We start from the raw sequence: 6,917 nt of genomic DNA, 5'->3' as shown, positions 1-6,917 counted from the left end.
TGCCCTTTCTCCTTCTCTCTTTCCTTTTATGAGAAGAAGGGGGGAAAGGAGGGGATGATATTCAAGGCATTTTTATTTTTAATGTGCTATAGGGCACATGCACGGAGAGAAAGACAGGGAAAAAGTAAGAAAGCACCCTCCAGGGAGGATGACCACACCATTGTCCTCTCAGGATTTTGGTACACATGTACAGGCACCTGGCATGTTTTTCAAGCCACTCGGTCTGGGACTTAAACTGAGCAGTTAGCCATATGGGATCCAGCCACCTAAACTACCACACCACTGGCTGGCCCCAAGGCACTTAGAAAGCAATAAAATTTTAATAAATATTAATAAAAAGTTAAAAAAGGAGCCAACTGGTGATACGTGGGTTAAGTTGGCAGGATTCCCCCATGATTGACTGTGTTTTCTGAGTCCCAGACCTGATGACTTACCCAGCTGGTGGCATGGTGGTTGAAGCAGCTGGATTCCATTAGCTGACTGTCCTGTTCAAGTTCTGTACCTGGCGAATTGAAAAACACACTCCAAAGGACCAGCAGTTGGCGTAATGGCTATGTTGCTGGACTCCCATGTAGTTGACAGTGGTTCGAGTCCCGGACCCGGTGGCTTAAACTCAAACCAGGCATGCATGCGTGTATGCTCAATATCCCGAGAGGAGAATCAAGGAGAATGGATTGCAACGTGGCCGTCCCGTCTAGGGGGTGATTTCTTGGTTTCTTTCTCTCTGTCTCTCTCTGTCTTTCTGATGAGCAGACACATCCTATAGCAAAAACCTCTCCAAAAAAATAATAAAGAAAGAAAAACACACCCAAAATGTGTGCCCAAACTCCCGAAAGGAGAAGAGATTGCCATGTGGCCATCCCTTCCACGCCCCGTGGTTGCTTTCTTTCTCTCTCGATCTCTCCAGCAAGTCCACACAGCCTATAGCAAAATTAAAAAAAAAAAAAAAAGAACCAAATAGTGGTGTAATGGTTAAGGTAATGGATCCCACATGGCTGATACTATGGTTAGAGTCCCAGACCTGGTGGCTTTGCTGCATGCCTAAAATCCCGAGAGGAGACTAGAGAAGGAATGTGGTGTGGTCATGCTCCCTGGAGGGTGATTTCTTGCGTTCCATCTCTTTTCATTCTTTCTTTTTCTGATGAGCACACACATCTCATAGCAGAAATAAAAAAAGAACATGCCAAGTACTTATGTATGTGTGCCCAAACTCCCAGCAGGAGGGAGAAATAGATGAGAAGGGATCACAATATGACCATGCCTCATAAGGGGTGATTTCTCAGTTTGGCTTTTTTTGTTTGTTTGTTTGCTTGTTTGTTTTTTAAGAGATTTTTTTTTGCTTTAGGGTGTGTGCGCTTGCCAGAAAGAAAGAAAGCAAGAAATCATCCTCCAGGAGTGTGGCCATGCCACAATCCCTTTTCCTCTGTTCTCCTATCAGGATTTTGAGCATACACACACACACACACACAAACACACACACACACCTGGCATAAATTTCAATCCGCTAGGTCTGGAACTCAAACCACAGTCAACCACATGGGAGTCTACTGCCTTAACTACCATACCACCTACTTGCCCTGATTTCTTGCTTTCCATTTCTTCCCATAACTATGGTTATGTCCAGCGACATAACCATGCCATGTGCTGGTCCCAGCTAAGACACTCTTAAAAAGAATAAGGCACTGGGGACTACAGTTGGCATAATGGCTATGTCACTGGACTCCTATGCAGTCGACCACAGTTTGCGTCCCAGATCTAGTGGCTTAAACTCACGCCAGGTGCATGTGCATGCATGCCCAAGATCCCGAGAGGAGAATGGAGGAGAAGGGATTACGACGTGGCCATCCCCCCTGGAGGGTGATTTCTTGGTTTCTGTCTCTCTGTTCTCTCTGTCTTTCTGGTGAATGCATGTGCCCTATAGCAAAAAACTCTCAAAAATAAATAAATAAATAAGGCATAAAAAATTGAGCTACTGGATATCAAGATTTATTTTATAGTGGCCGGCAGGTGGCGTGCAGGTTGGGGCACTGGTCTCCCACGTGGCCAACCATGGTTTGAGTCCTAGACATGGTGGCTTGCTTTCTCACTTTCCTCTTTGTCTTCCTCTAGTCAAATTAAAAATAATAATAATGAAATAAAATAATTTCTTTTTTATTTTTTGGAGAGGTTTTTGCTATAGGGCGCGTGTGCTCACCAGAAAGACAAAGACAAAAAGCAAGAAATCACCCCCCTGGGGGGGATGGCCATGCCGCAATCCCTTCTCCTCCATTCTCCTCTCTGGATCTTGGGTATGCACGCACATGTGCCTGGCATGAGTTTAAGCCACCAGATCCGGGACTTGAACCACGGTCGACTACATGGGAGTCAGCAACATAGCCATTATGCCAACTGCTTGTCCCTAAAATAATTCTTTAAAAAATCATTTAAAATGAAAACAAGATTTTATAAAGCTACGTTACTTAAGACAATGTGATGCTGGTATGAGAATAGACAAATAAACCAATGAAACAGGATTGAGAACCCAGAAACAGGTTCACACATGTAAGAACATTTGATTCATAACAAAAATGACATTGCAGAGCAGTGAGAATGACAGAAAAATAGTTATTGTAGTAAATGATGCTAGTACAATTAGATGTTCATGTGAAACTTGCCACCTACTTCTCACCACAGTTCCAAATGAACTATAGAACTAAATTTGAAGGCAAAACAATAAAACAACACTTGGGAGATAATAAAGGTTAATATAGACATGATGTTTGTGCAGGGAAAGACTGCTTAACTAGGATAAGGAACAGCATAAAGGAAATATTTGATAAGTTATGTTGACTTCATTCAAGTTAAGAATGGTTGTTCCATCAGAAGACACCAGTAAGGGGGCCAGCAGTAGGCACGATGGTTAAGGCTGTGGACTCCCACATGGCACACCACAGTTCAAGTCCTGAACCTAGAAGCCTGCTTTCTTGCTTTCCTTCCCTCTGTCTCTATTGCTGGTGAGCTGGTGGCCTGCCAGGGACCCAGGGTGACAGCACAGGGACCAACCAGCTGCTAAATGTGTTGGCACAGGCGCAGAGCAGAAGATAAAATAACAATCCACATTATAAACCATGAAGGTGAAATAATAACAACCAGAGGAAAAGTTGGTGACACTCTGCTAGGTGTTGTGGTTGAAAATAATCTAGATATTGATGGTTTTGGTGCATGTGAGGGGAGTGTGGCTTGCTCCACTTGTCACCTCATCTTTGAGAAGCACATATTCTAGAAGTTAGAACCAGTCATTGATGATGGGAATGAAATGCTTGATCTGATGTTCAGACTAACAGACAGATCACGTTTGGGCTGCCAAATCTGTTTGACAAAATCAGTGGACAATATGACTGTTTGAATACCTGATGTAGTGACCATTGGCAGACAATCCATTGACATGGGCAAGAACTCCTAAACTAGAATAAATAGGAATATTTTAATTAAATTTTACTCTCTTTTTTTTGGAGAGGTTTTCGCTATAGGGCATGTGCACTCACCAGAAAGAGAATGACAGAGAGACAGAAAGCGAGAAATCACCCCCCACGGGGGATGGCCACGCCACAATCCCTTCTCCTCCATTCTCCTCTCGGGATCTTGGGCACACACGCACATGTGCCCGGCATGAGTTTTAAGCCACCGGGTCCGGGACACAAATCGTGGTCAACTACATGGGATTCCAGCGACATAGCCATTATGCTAACTGCTATTCCCAAATTTTACCTATTTTTATAATTACTATTTCTCAATATGAGGAAATGAGAATGTGATGAATGCATTTATTATTAGGACTAGCTTTACTAGTTTAATTCACCTTGCATAACTACTGAATTTTGCATTTTCAGAACTGAAAGTGTTCCATTTTTATTTTGGTTAAATTATAAAAATGTCAATCAAATATTAGAAAATAGTTAATATGATAAATATTTTACTTTACATTTGTTTAGCAACTTTAACAAAATGTTTTCATATAATCTTATGTCTGTTTACCTAAAAGATACATTTAAAGAAGGATATTATTGTTCTTTTTTGATATGGGTAAGGGCAGAGCTCTAAAATGGCTTGTCTAGACCCATACAACTAATTAGAAAATCTGTATTAGAATTTGCGTTGTGTACCTAGTTAAAAGCCATATGTTCAGACTGAAACGAAAAATTATGAGTATCTTATATGTAGAAGTTGTTAGATGTGAATGTATCTGGTGAAACATACTTCAGTGTTCAGTGAACTGTTTATCTTCAAAGACAGTATTTACTTCATAAGTAAATCTTTCAAATTTAAGTCTGAACATAGGCATTATAACACTGTCAGAGAATTTGGTCTCTGTTTAGACTAAACTAAAGGAATAAACTGAGATGTTCTTTTCTGAGAAAAAAAAGAATGGTTACTATTAAAACTTAAAAATTGAGGGGACCAGCAGATGGTGTGGTAGCTAAGGCACTGGGCACTCCCATATAGCTGACCACGGTTCGAGTCCTGGACCTGGTCCGTGGTTGGTTACCTGTCCCCTTTATCACCCCCCCCCCCCGTCTCTTTCTGGTCAAATTAAAGTAAAAATGAATTAATAAATAAAAAATTAAATAATTCTGAGAAAAAAAATTGGCACTTCACCAGAAAGTCCAGATAGCCAATAACCATATGAAAAAGTGATCAACTGCACTAATAATCGGAGAAATGTAAATTAAACTCACATTATGCCAATTAAAACCACTGTACACCCACCAGAATAGTTAAAAATTAAGCAGACTGGGACCAGCAGTTAGCGTAATAGCTATGTCGCTGGACTACCACGTAGTCTACCGCGGTTCAAGTCCCAGACCCGGTGGCTTAAGCTCATGCCGGGAGCATGTGCGTGCGTGCCCAAGATCCCAAGAGGAGAATGGAAGAGAAGGGATTCCGGCGTGGCCATCCCCCCTGGGGGGTGATTTCTCACTTTCTGTCTCTCTGTTTTTCTCTGTCTTTCTGGTGAGCGCACATGCTCTATAGCAAAAAAAAAACCCCCCACAAAAAAAAAAAAAGAAAGAAAGAAAATTAAACAGACAATGTCTAAGAATAAAGCAACAGGGATCAGCAGGTGCCATGGTGGTTAAGGTGCTGAACACTGCCCCTGCCACAGCTCTAGCCAGAGCCGAGTGCCCAGCGCTCCCCGGCCACCTGCTGCATGCACCCCTAGCCTACCTGCCATGGCCAGCCTCAACTCCCTGGAGGCGGTGAAATATAAGGTCCAGGCCCTGCAGCAGCAGATAGATGAGACTGGAGGGCTGCATACAGGGCCTGCAGGAGAAGCTGGACTGCAAGCGACGCAAAAAAGCTGAAGGTGATGTGGCAGCTCTCAATTGACATATCCAGCTGGTTGAGGAATTGGACAGGACTCAAGAACAACTAGCCAAGCCCTGCAGAAGCTGAGGGAGATGGAAAAGATGGCAGATGAGAACGAGAGAGGAATGAAGGTGATTGAAAACCAGGTCATGAAAGGTGAGGAGAAGATGGAGATTAAGGAGATGCACCTCAAAGAGGCCAAGCACATTGTTGAGAAGGCTGACTGCAAATATGAGGAAGTAACTCATAAGTTGGTCATCCTTGAAGGCGAGCCGGAAAGGGCAGAGGAGTGTGCAGAGGTGTCTGAACTAAAATGTGGTGACCTAGAAGAACTCAAGAATGTCACTAATAATATGAAATCACTCGAGACTTTATTTGAAAAGTTTTCTGAAAAGGAAGACAAATATGAAGAAGAAATTAAACTTCTTTCTGACAGACTGAAAGAGGCTGAGACCCTGGCCGAATTTACAGAGAGAACGGTTGCCAAACTGGAAAAGACAGTTGATGACCTAGAAGAAAAACTCGCCCAGGCCAAAGAAGAGAATGTGGGCTTCTATCAGATACTGGATCAGATACTGAGTGAACTTAATTGTATATAACCAAAACAGAAGTCTTGTTCCAATAGAAACTCTAGAGCTCTTTCTCTTTCCTGTAAGAAGTTTCTTTTGGGGACCAGCAGATGGCATAATGGCTACATCGCTGGACTCCCATGTAGCCAACCACAGTTTGAGTCCCAGTGACTTAAACTCACTCCTGGTTCATGTGCGTGCATGCCCAAGATCCCAAGAGGAGAATAGCGGAGAAGGGATTGTGGCATGGCCATTCCCCCCTGGGGGGTGATTTCTATCTTGCTTTCTATCTCTCTGTCTCTCTCTTTCTGGTGAGCGCATGTGCCCTATAGCAAAAACCTCTCCAGAAAAAGTTTCTTCTGTTATTGTGTCTTTGCTTTGCTGGAAACATCAAGCAAATTATTGAATTGATGACCACGTATTTTGTATCTGAGAAGCTTTGAACACCAGTTAAATCTAATTCCTTCCTTATTTCAAATGTCACTACCTTTTTCAGCTATGTTATCATCCTTAAGTTGCATTTATTCCTGAGGTAGGCAGGGTATTTCATAGCATACTTTTAAGACTAAAGGCATCTGGTTCCTAGGAGAATAGACTCTGATAACTAGTCATAGATCAATTTAAAACAATGAAGAATATAACCTTCTAGGTCACAGCCAGTCAAACTTTAGAAGGCCTATAGACCATTACATTAAATGGGTGGGAATTTACCATCCAGAGTAAAACAAAAGAGTGGGGGTGGCACTATTGTGGGAAGTCATAAACCTGAGATAAACTTAATCATCCTGGCCCTTCTCCACACTCTATGCAGAACAAACATCCTCTGAGCAGTCAGCATGAGAATACTTAGGAAATAGCCATAATAATTACCCAAACATTTTCTGTATAGATCCTGTTATGCTTTTCCACATATTTCTTTCATTTTAAAGTTATTCTCTGAAGAGCATGTTTGTATTCCTTTAAGGACCCATGTTTGTTTGCTCTAAGATCATCCACTCAGCAGGA

The 6,917-nt window shown here is 42.2% G+C and overlaps 1 protein-coding gene and 1 pseudogene across 1 annotated transcript in view; both read left to right on the top strand.

The window, feature by feature from the left end:
- USP32 (ubiquitin specific peptidase 32) overlaps positions 1–6,917 on the top strand; it is a gene marked incomplete at its 5' end in the record, with an annotated part of 140,329 nt that overhangs the window by 104,373 nt on the left and 29,039 nt on the right.
- LOC102503122 (tropomyosin alpha-4 chain pseudogene) lies at positions 5,152–6,025 on the top strand (annotated as a pseudogene).

The sequence above is a fragment of the Tupaia chinensis genome, unplaced genomic scaffold (genome assembly GCF_000334495.1).
Source record: "Tupaia chinensis unplaced genomic scaffold, TupChi_1.0 Scaffold000407_4, whole genome shotgun sequence".
In the NCBI taxonomy this organism is placed as follows: Eukaryota; Metazoa; Chordata; class Mammalia; order Scandentia; family Tupaiidae; genus Tupaia; species Tupaia belangeri.
The sequence above is the reverse complement of the archived record's forward strand: the minus strand, read 5'-3'. Positions and strand labels throughout refer to the sequence as shown.